This window comes from Rhinatrema bivittatum, chromosome 18 (genome assembly GCF_901001135.1).
Source record: "Rhinatrema bivittatum chromosome 18, aRhiBiv1.1, whole genome shotgun sequence".
In the NCBI taxonomy this organism is placed as follows: Eukaryota; Metazoa; Chordata; class Amphibia; order Gymnophiona; family Rhinatrematidae; genus Rhinatrema; species Rhinatrema bivittatum.
In genome coordinates this window covers 21,835,596-21,849,132 of record NC_042632.1, presented here as the reverse complement: position 1 = coordinate 21,849,132, position 13,537 = coordinate 21,835,596, and positions in this window count along the sequence as shown.

The following is a 13,537-nucleotide window of genomic DNA, read 5'->3' as shown; positions in this document are numbered from 1 at the left end:
GCAATTTGCTCCAGATTGGCAGGCAAATTTTCTCTGGTTTTCTTTATCTCATCTCTCTGAATTGAAGCTTTTTCTGTCAGAGGCACAGACCTCCTGGCATTAGCACAATACATGTTCTCAGCTACTCCAGGCTGGGCTATAAGAATGTGCTTTGTGGAGGACTTTCTAGGCAGCATGCAGAGCATTAGGAGTTGTCAAAAACAAACAGTGTAGACAAGCTTTATTCCTGGCCTTGGTGGTGTTGTACCATTGCAGCCTCAGAAAGAATGACAGCGCAATCAAGTGCGGTGAAAATGACCCCATGGCCAAGTATTAAGGATGTGCAGAAGAAAAACATTGTCTTGGTTTGCTTATTTCATTTCATAGGCCCCAATCATTTCAGAAGAAAAAAAAATGTGTGTATTTGTTTTATTCGTTCATTTGGGTTTTTTAAATTAAATTTAATAGGGGAAGTAATGCAGCCTATTTTCAGCTCCGAAACTGGGGTTTACTAATTATTTCTAATGACACTTGAGGATAGACATCATCAGAAGGGTGAAGGGCACTCCGACACATCAAGACCATGTCAATGTGGCAGCAAAAGTGGCATGAAGAACCCAGGGACCCATAATGAGGCAAAATGCTACCAGCAGTGGCAGGATTTCTCCAAGGCACTATGAGAGGAGAAAAGCAGCACCAATAGGGGCCAGAACACCCCAAAGCTCCAAAAGAGGGGCAAGTGGCACCAACAGTCGTGGCATGAACCACCACCAAGGCAGCAGGAAAGGGGCAAACCAAATGTGGCATGAACAGATCAAGGCATCATGATGGGGGAAGAAAGCACCAAAAGCGTAGGAACAATTTTAAGGCAGTGATAGAGAGGTTCAAAACCAAAGACTGCAAAGCACCATCAAAATGCACAAATTAATCACCTAGAGTGGCAAGAACATCCCAAGGCTCAAAAAGAGGGGCAAAGAGCATGGCATGAATCCCTAGGGCACCATGAGAGGGGAAAAGTGGCATCAAGTGTGGCATGAACATGTGGATAAAGGTGAAATCGGTAGATGCAGTGTTTTTAGATTTTTCAGAAGGCGTTTGACAAAGTCAATCATGAGAAGCTTCTAAGAAAACTAAAAAGTCATGGGATAAGAGGTGTTGTCCTCTCTTGGATTGTAAACTGTTTAAAAGACAGGAAACAGAGAGTAGGTTTAAATGGTCAATTTTCTCAGTGGCAAAGGGTAATTAGTGGAGTGCCTCAGGGATCTGTACTTGGACCGGTGCCTTTCAATATATTTATAAAGGATCTAGAAAGAAATATGACTAGTGAGGTTATCAAATTTGTGGATGATTCAAAATTATTCAGAGTAGTTAAATCACAAGTGGATTGTGATACATTACAGGAGAACCTTGTGAGACTGGAAGATTGGGCATCCAAATGGCAGATAAAATTTAATGTGGACAAGTGCAAGGTGTTGCATATAGGAAAAAATAATCCTGCCGTAGTTACACGATGTTAGGTTCCATATTAGCAGCTACCACCCAGAAAAAGATCTAGGCATCATAGTGGATAATACTTTGAAATCGTCAGCTCAGAGTGCTACAGCAGTCAAAAAAGCAAACGGAATATTAGGAATTATTAGGAAGGGAATGGTTAATGGAATGGAAAATGTCATAATACCTCTGTATCGCTCCATGGTGAGACCGCACCTTGAATACTGTGTACAATTCTGGTCGCCGCATCTCAAAAATGATATAGCTGCAATGGAAAAGGTACAGAGAAGGGCAACCAAAATGATAAAGGGGATGGAACAGCTCCCCTATGAGGAAAGACTGAAGAGGTTAGGGCTGTTCAGCTTGGAGAAGAGACGGCTGAGGGGGGATATGATAGAGGTCTTTAAGATCATGAGAGGTCTTGAACGAGTAGATGTGTATTGGCTATTTACACTTTTGGATAATAGAAGGACTAGGGGGCAATCCATGAAGTTAGCAAGTAGCACATTTAAGACTAATCAGAAAAAAAATATTTTTCACTCAATGCATAATTAAGCTCTGGAATTTGTTGCCAGAGGATGTGGTTAGTTCAGTTAGTGTAGCTGGGTTTAAAAAAGGTTTGGATAAGTTCTTGGAGGAGAAGTCCATTATCTGCTATTAATCAAGTTGACTTAGGGAATGGCCTCTGCTATTACTAGCATCAGTAGCATGGATCTTCTTGGAGTTTGGGTACTTGACAGGTTCTGGTAGCCTGGTTTGGCCTCTGTTGTAAAGAGGATGCTGGGCTTGATGGACCCTTGGTCTGACATAGCAAGGCACCATGATGGGGAAGAAAGAACCAAAACTATTAGAAAGAGTCCCAAGGCAGTAACAAAGGGTCAAAACGGAATGGCATGAAGGCCCCAAAATACCATGAGACATGCAAATCAGCCACCTAGGGTGGCAAGAACACCCCAGGGCTCCACGTGAGGGGCAAAGGACACCAACAAAACTGGTACAAAGCCCTTGGCAGGAAAAACCCAGAGGAAAACCCTGGAGGAAGCCTGATGTCATTTTTATATAGTGTAAATGGGCAGTCAGCCCCTGACTAATTTACACTATATATGATACTGGGGGCTCTAAAGAGTCATAAAAGTAAGAGGTTTATTTATGGAGGAAGGCAGGGTTCCTCCAGGAGCAGAAGCAATACAAAACAAGTGGTATATAGTTCTAAGCCTGCTCAAAGGATCTAACGTGCGGGTATAGTAATTTAAGGGTTTCTTTCAGCCAAACAGATGTCTGCAAATGCCCACCCATTACCTTATAGCCAATTAATAAATTTTAGCATGTGTACGTGCTCTGTTACTATGAACAGGTACCCTCCTACAGGTACTTTCAGAGAATAAGTCCAGTCTAAGTTTTGTTTTCCCAGAGGTTATGTCACTGTGTGCGCTGGCTAGCAGTCCACTAGGTGTAGTTTTGTGCTGGCTATTCATACAATAGCATCATTAGGGGATGAGGCTGCTGGTCCAAGCTTAGAGCTGGTTTTCCCCTTTGCTATGTAAAATATCATCTCTGTCAGTATCATATTCCTTTTCCACTTCAGTCCTCCGTGAAGGCTAAGATACTACTGACTAAAGGTCCCAAATTCTTCAGCCACTGAGAATACAGGACTTCACTGATTCTGCTACTGAATCAGTGCAAATACTGCTTGCATTACTTGAGAAACAGAAATAATGGAGGAGTCCGGTCCTAGTTGTTGGTGCTGTACTTCTGCTGTCCCTGCCTTTTACTATGAATATATGGAGCTGCTATCCATCTAGAGAAAGGATGAGAAAGTGGTAAATATTTTTTATCAGATCTGGGACCCATATATTACTTTATTACTACAATAAATGAGCAGGCAAATTATGACAGTAATTTTAAAACAAGTGTGCACACATCCATACACGTGCATATCTAAGCACAAGCAAAGATATGCTGGAATTTTAAATTATGCATGTATTTGTGTGTGTATGTTTTAAAATACACCAATCACGCATAACTATGCTTCTAATTTTAATAGGTTATTTGAGAAATGTCTTCCATTGGATTTTCTCAGCTTTTATGTGCGTATGTAAATGGTTTTTAAAATATGCTTACGTGAGGCCATTGGAGGGCCCTCAAGATATACAGAAGGCTGTGACAGGAAGAATGGCATTAAATGTGAAAGGTACCAAGAGAAGAAAAGTGGTACCAGGAATGGTATGAAGTCAAGAGTCCATGAGTGTGGCAGCAAGTGTGCAAAGCATCAAATTGCTAGGGCAAGACCAAGAGTTAACAAATATCATGCAGGACGGCCAGAGCAGAAGAACAATCAAAATGTTTCAAAAGTGGCTTGTAGCAGCAGCAGCAGGAGCAGCAGTGGTTCTGGCAAAAAATGTTAGATACAGAGCTACTCATCAAGAAGAATGGCACTGCCTAGCAAGCAGAGCTAGAATGCTTGGCAATGACACACATTGACTACGGGCTGGCTATGCCTATGTATTGCACTACAGTTGTACAATAAAATACTACACTCTAACTATGACAGAATGCACAAGAATATATCTCACACACTGTGCATGTGTGCTAACACTCAAACGAGCCAAAGAAGAAACTGGTAAGGTTCAGGCTACAGATTAGAAGATAAAACAGTAGGTGTAGATTAGAAGACATGACAGGAGCATACAGAGTAAGACAGCAACAGTGGCTAAATAATTCCCAAGGAGTATTTGGAATCATAAAAAACAGAGAGCATCAAAAGCTGTATAGACCGGGGTATGACAAATAATACAGAGGACTCAAAACTCCAAAGGCATAGAGATTTGGGTATTACAAACAACACTAGGGATATGCAGAGGAAAAGGATTCATTTTTGTTTTCAGTACCTTTTCAGAAGGTTTTTCCCCCATGAATTTCAGTTCGTGAATTGCTTGATTTGTTTAATTTGTGTGAAAAAAACAAATCAAACAATCAACCCCCCCCCCCCCAAAAAAAAAAGAAAACTAGACCTCTCTTCCACCCTCCCAAAGTAATGCCAGGGCCAGGATCAACCCCCCCCCCCCCCCCCAGCCCCACTTAATCTGGTGAGGATCCGCCAGCTAGGACTAAGCCAAAGCCTTGGGCTTGCATAGGCCAAGGCTGTGGTAAGTTGCGAAAGCCTCAGCCTTGCTCAAGGCCGATGCCTCTGCCTAGGCTGGAGCCTGGAACCAGGCCCAATGCCATGGCCTGTCCCAGAGGCCAGGTCCCAATGCTGGGACCTTGACCCAGGCCCAACGCAGTGACCCGAACAGGAGCCTGGATCTTGATGCCTGGGCCTCAACCAGGGCCCAGACACAGGACCAATGCCATGAACTGACCTGGATGATAGGTCCCAATGCTGGGGCCTTTGCCAGGACCCAGGCCCGACACCACAGCCTGCCTCAGAGGCTGTGTCCCGACACTGAGGTCTTTGCCTAGGCCTGAGTCCGAGCCCAGGCCCAATGCCAAAACCTGACCCAGAAGATTATGTTCTTGGGCATTGAAGAGCTGAAGAATGACGAGGACCCAAAGAGGAGCTCCTAGGCCGGGCTCCAAGTGCTGAGCCTCATCAGAACCTGGCCTCCTGGCTGAGGCCATGGTGTCAAGCCTGCATCCAGACTTATACCCTAGTGTCAGGACCCGAACTCAAGGCTGGGTCGCAGCATTGGGCCTGGGCCTGGACTGAGGCCCTGGCATCGGGACCTTGCCTTTGTCAGATTACCCAATGGATCAGGTAAATATTGTTTTGTTTTGGTTTTTTTACATATTTGGGGATCTTGGTTTAGGCTTTGACATCATCCCATGCCTCCATTGAAACCCCAGCATTGTGCTCAGACCTAGGCCATAGCCCCTGATTTGGGCCTTGGCCAATGCCCGAGGTGAGGCCTCAGCTTCGAGCCTAGAACTAGGCCTGATGCATTAGTTTAAAATAAAATGAACGAATAAGGTTTGTTTCATTTGGGAGGCTTGCAATTTGGTTCGGTGCTCCCCCAATGAAATGAATTAGCCTTGTTTGTTGCATTTTGCAAATCCCTAAACACTGATGCATCAAATTCCCCAGAACATCTTTATAAGGGCAAAGGGAATCAAATTAACAGCCAAAGGCAGTGAAGGCACCAAAACATTTGCAAAGGCAGCACTAACAGAAGCATAAATATGCACAAGGACCCACAAAGCAGAAAAATATTACTTTCAACACTGAATCTCTACTTCTCACCCTATCTGACCACCTCCTGAGGAATGGGCCAAGGTCACAGCTACCTCCTTGCCCTCCTTGATATCTCTGCGGCTTTTGACATCATCTGCCATAATCACCTCCTTACCCATCTAGAAAGCATTGGCATCTCAGGCCTAGCCCTTGCCTGGTTCAAATCCTACCTCTTGAACAGAAAGTTCTCTGTTAAAATTGGTAATGCCTTATCCATCCCCCATCCTGTACGACAAGGAGTCCCACAAGGTTCATCACTCTCATACACCCTTTTCAACATCTACCTCACCCCACTCTGCCAGCTTCTCTCTGAACTCAAACTAAAGTTCTATCAATATGCAGATGATGTCCAGATCATCATACCTATTCACAACTCTATCTCTGACGCCCTGAGGCACTTGGAAAACTGCCTCGCGGCCATCAACTCTCTACTCACCAACCTCTACCTTGCACTCAACACCAACAAAACTGAACTTCTACTTATTTCCCCCCACTTTCTCATCATATAACATTATAAAAAAAGACTCAGGGATAATTATGTCCATGAGGTAGAGTTATGAAGAAAATATCACTGATGATGTAGCATTATACCTACTGAAAGTGCACAACAGAATGATTGTATTGTAAACATTTCTTTGCAGTCAATATGGAACCCAATAATCCAACCTGACTTCACAAGGCCCAAGTTACCATGTACTTTCAAACATTGTTGTATATGTACTTCTTTGTAAAGCCTGTTGCTACATTATGTTCCACTGTAACCCGAGGTGATGTTCCAAACGTGCCACGGTATATAAAAAAACCCCTTAAATAAATAAATAAATAAATAAATAAATAATGAATAAGGCACACTGATGATAGATAAGATAAATTTCATTAATGCAATGACTGTATATAGTGTTGCATATATAATTCATGGTGCATATCATGAGGTCAATATTCAAAGCCATTTAGATGATACATTTTAAATTGTCCATCTAAAAGGGAAATTTTTAATATTCCCCTTTCTTATCCAGCTAAAAGTTAGTTGGATAAGTCATTGTCCTGCTAAGATTTAGCCAAATAAAAAAAGGGGCATGTTGGCGGAGTTGAGTTAGCCAAATAATGTATCCAAATAACTCCATTATTTAGAGTTAGTGAGATTAATTATTCAGCTAACTCCAGATGTACCTGACAGTAGGTTTAAAGTTTTCTGGGAATGTGTTCCTGGATAACTTTAGCCTTAACTGGTTATATTCAAAAGAATACAGCCAGTTAAGCGTTGTGCTGCAATTAAAAAAAAACAAGGAAGGCTGCTTAATAAAGCCGTGGAAGCAAAAATACACAATAAGCAGCCTAATTCAGGATCTCAGTACTGCAAATCACTGCAGTGATTTGCAATACTGAGATCCTGAATACTCGATCAGCTTAAAGTTTTGCTGCACACCGGGTCAGCATCTGAATTATGTACCTTTCACAGGTTTTACTTACAACTCCTTGATGAAGATTTAAGATTATCATATGCAAATTCCCCTGATGCAGCCCTATTGAAAGAGGACGAAACTCGGCTGGAGTCGGGCCTATTGCATATTCTGATTCTACATAATAAATTTTCTTTTGTTGGACATTAGGTTGCTTATTGCGTATTAAAAAAAACAAAACACACAAGATTGTATGCCTAGTGACCCCCCCACCCCTGACTACCCACTCCAGGGTCAAACAATTTTTAAAATAAGAATTGCCTCCAGGGTCCCCCTCCCCCCTCTATCTCCCCCACCCCAATCTTAACCCTCCCTCCATTCTTGTGCCTTTGGCTGTAAGATCTTCAGCCAGTGTAATTGTAGCAGGCTACCATAGCCTGGGCCTGGTGCTTCTGCAGTTGCTAGGGGAATTATGCCGAAAGCATATTTGTAACTACATACTCCACATATTTTAATTTTGATATATAAATTCTCTGTTTTTCTCTTTCCAATTTAAATTTATAAAATACGGAGGAAAAGCTAATGTATAAAGTTATTTATGTATTTGTTTATATGTGTATATTTCTACAAGCCACCCAATTCAAAATATCAGCTCTGAGCTGCATACAAACAACCCAATAACAAAACATACAACATGAAAAATACAACAGTAATTCATAAAATATGCATAATTTGCAAAACAAATAGTCAATATTTTGAACAAGATAAATAAAAGCATTCTAAAAATATCATCTTCATTAAATCCTCATATTAAAATAAGCCATTTTACTTAAAAACTTCTGTAAAATTATATGCTTTACAATCTTTTGGAATTTGTCACCCAAGTAGACAGAAGCCCACATAGCTGTAGCCACCTAAAATCTGGCCTGAATTTTCAAACAGTTGCTGTACAAGCTGTGCTGTTCCGAAAATCCAGCTATAACCCAAACAAGAGTCTGCACCACATTTCACATAAAGCTGCTATTCCAAGGAAAAAAATAACCTCTTCAATTGAAATCATTTGACTAATTTGAGTGGCATCCAAATACTCTTTTATGATCTACAGCTCTGAGGTACCTAGATACATTTTTCTCACCTCCAAAGAAAAATCCTGGCATATGCTCACACTTTAGGACTCTCTCTGCCCAGATACGTATATACCTTCAAGATCTGGGGAATACCGCTAGGGATATCTCCTGAACACCTCCTGTATTCCTTAATCATCTGTTTCCCTCACTGATGATTGCCACGAGGATTTACTCTATCATGACGCCTTACGATCCTGACACCTAGAGATTCTTGCTCTCCTCTCAAACTGCAGATAAGACTTCTCTCTTTCTAACATGTTGTACTGGATGGATAATCTGTATGACCTGGGTTAGTAAAATGTGTCCCTCACCAACAGGCTCCTATCCGAGTCTTCCAGAATGCCCTGGGATATCTTTTAGAAAGAATCTAGAAGGTTTTCCTCCTCAGTGATAAGATTTTTCCCAACTTACCTTCCTCCCAAAAGGGTCTCTAACAGCCCTCTCTTCTCTTAGACCACTCCATTCTACACTCCCCGGTGTATTTGTGTCTGGGGGGAGAGGGGGGAATGCTTTCACATGCCATGTACCACCTCAATCTTAAAAGTTTCTCATGGTGCTTTGTTTCTCAAAGAAAATAAATATATTGATTAATTCTCCTGAGAATAGTATAATAAATTGTTCATTACAGGAAGGAATGCCTTTCTGGCTAATCCCTGTAATATTCCCACAATACTCTGGAAGATGTCTATAGCAAGGTAGTGTGACTTTTAAATCAACAAACATTCAATTATGAATTTAAATTTTATCTTAGAAGAATAAAGTTTGCTTCTAGCTACCTAGTTAAAATATTGAGCCTGAATTCTAAGACTGCAGTAAGCACCTTGCATCATTTGGAAAGATGGGCTAGCAATCAAAAAATTAGTAGCAGTAGTAGTAGTAGCAGTATAAATAGTTGGTACAGGTTAGATGACATACATATTTTCAATGTTCTGTAAATTCAATATACACATGAACAATCTAAGTCTTAACAAATTGCTCCCTTATGTTTTCAGAAATAGTACATTGTCCTTGAAAGCTCATGCCTCAATTAATCAGCCTCTGTTATTTTTTGCTGCAACATACTAACATGGCTACCCCTACAGTTCTGTATTCTCTATGTAAAATACTATGACAAAGAAAGCACTTAAAATTCATCACTTTTTACAGAGTTGCCATGCGCGTGTGTTTAGATGTAGGTACTGCATTTAAAAAGAGGTTGCCATTTTCTCACTTTGGAAGATGCTTGTGCCATCTCTGCCACCAGAACTGTGCTATTCTTCATGCTAATCAGCATACATTTAAACATATCAATAACTATAGACTGTACCATCTTACATTATTTTGCACATGATAAGGTGCCATTTGTTAAGCCCGCAAAAGGGTAGCACTTGACATTTTAGACCCCGACAATATTAGACTCATTATCTGGTATAGTATAAAAACCGCTTAAGGCCATTATGAGATGAATGCTCAGTATTTCCCATTACAGAAAGCTAATTTAGATTTATTGGTGTACTGGGACATTTTTTCTCAAATAATGTATCCCTATTTTTGTGCTCCTGCTATGTGGTGCCTGTAATGGTTCAGTTCACTGTAATCTTGTACAGTCATTACACAGAATGCAGGGAACACACCCGCTAAGCAAAAGGACAAACAAATAGTGCTTCCTGCATGCTTCCATTATCGTCTGATCTCCAACCACACATGAGTACGGTAGAAGTGGAAGGAGCTGCGCTTGTTGAACGTAAGCACAAATATTATGGAGATTCATACCTAAGTCAATGAGCAAGTACTTTACAAACCTCCTAAAGGAAAAACGCAGATTACATTCTAAAATATAGGCTGCTGTACCTCTTATGATAAAGAGAGCTTATAGTTTCTAGGGAAATGAATTAAACACCAGCATCCTCAGAAGGAGCTATTTTTATGAGATCACCACCAATAGTTAGATACCTCAGTAGAAAGGCATTAAGTCATATGGTAAGGAAAATGATCTCCAATCCATATTGCTAAAGACACTCTTGCAATCATAAAATATAAGAAGAAAAAGTAACCCTAAAAAATCCTAATATTCAATCCACCATGTATTTTTAGTCTTATTTTATATAGGAAAAACATTGTGTTTGTCTCCCTCTGTAAGTACATCTCCCCTTTATAATTTTTCGACTATCCATCCAATTTCATTCACACTTTTGTCACAGATAGTAGAGTTCTCAGAGACTCCCAGTTCATACTTTTTGTGTGCCTCCTTGTTATCGAAAAACAAGCCAATAAAATTATCTTCAGTTGTAACCTTAGGATGGTGGGAGCATAATGATGTCATTGAACATTTTGATAGCTTCCCTGCCATTGGCTGACATTGAGCATTTTGAATTTTGAATATCTTGGCCAATTATCCAGATACATTTTATTCGGCAAGAAGAGAGAGAGAAAAATGAACATTTTTCAAATGCACACCCCTATTAAAAATTAGGGATGTGCAGAGGGACGCCATACATTGCATTCGGGATTCGGATTCGTCAGGGGGCAGATACATTGCAATCGGCTGTATGGCGCCCCGATACGTTAATCTGTCGACTTCTATTCGTTCCCCCGCTAAAATTAAATTAACTACTTTTGGCAAGTCTTGTGAGGGTCAGGAGGGTCCCTCAAGACTTTCCAGAAGTCCCTGGTTGTCCAGCGGGGGTCCGGGAGTGACCTCTTGCACTCGGACCGTCAGCTGCCAGTAATCAAAATGGCGCCGATAGCCTTTGCCCATACTATGTCACAGGGGCTACCGGTGCCATTGGTCAGCCGCTGTCACATGGTAGGAGCACAGGAGGGTGGGGGGGTTGTTTAAATTGATTTCTTTAGATGGCCAAATAATTTGGTGAAGTTTCGTGTATTCGTGGGGAATCGCGATATGTTTCGCTTCCCCATGAATACAACGAATAAGGCCACATCCGTTGCGGATTGCCAATATGTAGGGACCGAATGCACACCCCTATTAAAAATTACCCTTCCAGTTAGCAGATAATGTCCATTGAATCTATACACCAACTGGTCTTGGCTAATGTCCTATTTTCTAATAGGAAGCTACCTTTATAATGTCTCACTGATAACCAGAATGAACAGGTATATTTTAATTTAGCTAAAGAATATGATAATGATTATGGAAAATTTTTAAAAACTGCAGTATGGCACAATGTGCTACAAAATGTGCTACAAAATGTCCTCCTCTAGTTTGCCATCAAATGAGTTTGAAATCTATTTCAGTTAAGCTTGAAAAGCATTAGAGTAAATTATTTTGACTCCGATGGAATGTATTTCAAATCATTACAAGAAAGTTAAATGAGAACTGTACCTTATGTTTGACATGGTATGAATCTGTCTCTCAAAAATCAAACTAAAAAATTCACCTAGTTAGTGCCTACTGAATACCATTAAGTCTTATTTGGAATTGGTTTTGTACAATTTTTGGCAGATGTCAAAGTATATTTGAGACTAAACCAGCTAAAGAATCTTGGGATTTTCTGCCAGGAACTGAGATGGAGTGCTGAGAACTAAAAAGGTTAATGTTTTGCACCACAAACCTCTGGGTCAATTGCAGAAGACTTCAGCAAAGTGATGTCAGAGGATTCTGCACTTCTCCAAGGTAAGTTTGCATCGTGCTGTAGGACATCACTTATTTTTAAATGGTTAGCATGTTATACAGGGATGTGTGCTACCATGAAGGAGGCCAGGGCTTCAGCCTCTGCTCTAACTCTTGCTCATTGATTTGACAAGGGCTGAAATAAGGACATAAGAAGTACCATGCTGGGTCAGACAAAAGTCCTTCAAGCCCAGCATCCTGCCTCTGACAGTGACCAGTCTAGGTCGCAAGGACCCAGCACATCCCTAATAGATGATCTATTTCTTGTATCTCACTCCCAGAGATATGTTGGCCTTCTCAAGTCTTTATGGCTAATAATTGTTTATGGACTTGGATCTAATAATAAAAGCATTGATCCAAGAAAAAACAAATCCGCGGCTTGAATGTAGATATTACTTGTCTGCTGTAGGACATTTGGTCAAAGTCCACGTCTGTCTCTCTTTTCGGTGATGATATTACTGTGGTCCTTGTAAAGTTCTTTTTAAGCTTTTCTTGTAGTTGATCACCACTACTCAACAAATGCCCGGGATATGAAATGATGTTAAAGGTCACTTTCCCGAATCAGTTGCTAAACTGTCCAGCTCAAATACCAACAATGGTAGAATATGTGCTCAGTCATTTTTCAGCTCCTCCACAAACAGTTTTGCGGGTTCCACTTCAGAAAAAATGTGCTCCTTTCCTCCGTGCCTGATTCTCAAAGTATCCGGGTAAGCAAGCTGGAATTGGATATTTTTTTTTTATACAAGTCAGTACACAGCAGGCTAAACAACTTGCGCTTCTGGACCAACTGTGCTGAAAAGTCCTGATATATACGGATCTCAGCATTTTGATAAAGGAGCTTCTGTGTCCCTCTGTAAGCTTGCATAATTCTTTGCTTATGCACCCAGTTCATAATTTTGGTAATGATTAGCCTAGGCCTTTTATCCCCGTCTGACTTCCTGCCAAGGCGGTACGCTAGCTCAATGCGAAAGGATTCTGCTATATCTTGCAGCGCGAGGGCCTCCGGGAGCCAATTCTCCAGAAAAGTTTCTAAATATTTCTCTCCCGCAGTCTCAAGAAACCCTGCCAGTTGTATATTATTGCGTCATGCCCTATTCTCTACGTCATCAAGTTTCTCCACTTGGGCACCAGTAGTTTTTTTCAAGGCCACTATTTTTTGCAGGATTTGTATATTATCATCCTCCAAACAAGAGACACGGCCCTCCACATGATCTAGCCGCAGATGTAATTTGGTAAGCGCGTCTGTTACTTCTTTAAATTGGGAGGACAGCTCATTAAAACAACTATCCAGGAGAGCGTAAGAGTGGTTGGAGATTCCCTTTTTGTGAGAACCAACTGAGGGATTCCGGGGCTCGTGGTGGCTTGCTTTCCCCGATTCCGATGGCGCCCGACAGCTGAGACCCCGCTGACGTCACGAGGCGGGACCAGAAAGCGGAAGCAGGAAGCCCTATAAAATTGGGCAGAGAGTGGTTCTTACCCCGAGAGCGTAAGAACAAGAGTGGTTGGAGATTCCCTTTTGTGAGAACCAACTGAGGGATTCCGGGGCTCGTGGTGGCTTGCTTTCCCCCGATTCCGACGGCGCCCGACAGCTGGGACCTCGCTGACGTCATGAGGCGGGACCAGAAAGCGGAAGCAGGAAGCCCTATAAAATCGGGCAGAGAGCGGTTCTTACCCTGAGAGTGTAAGGACAAGAGTGGTTGGA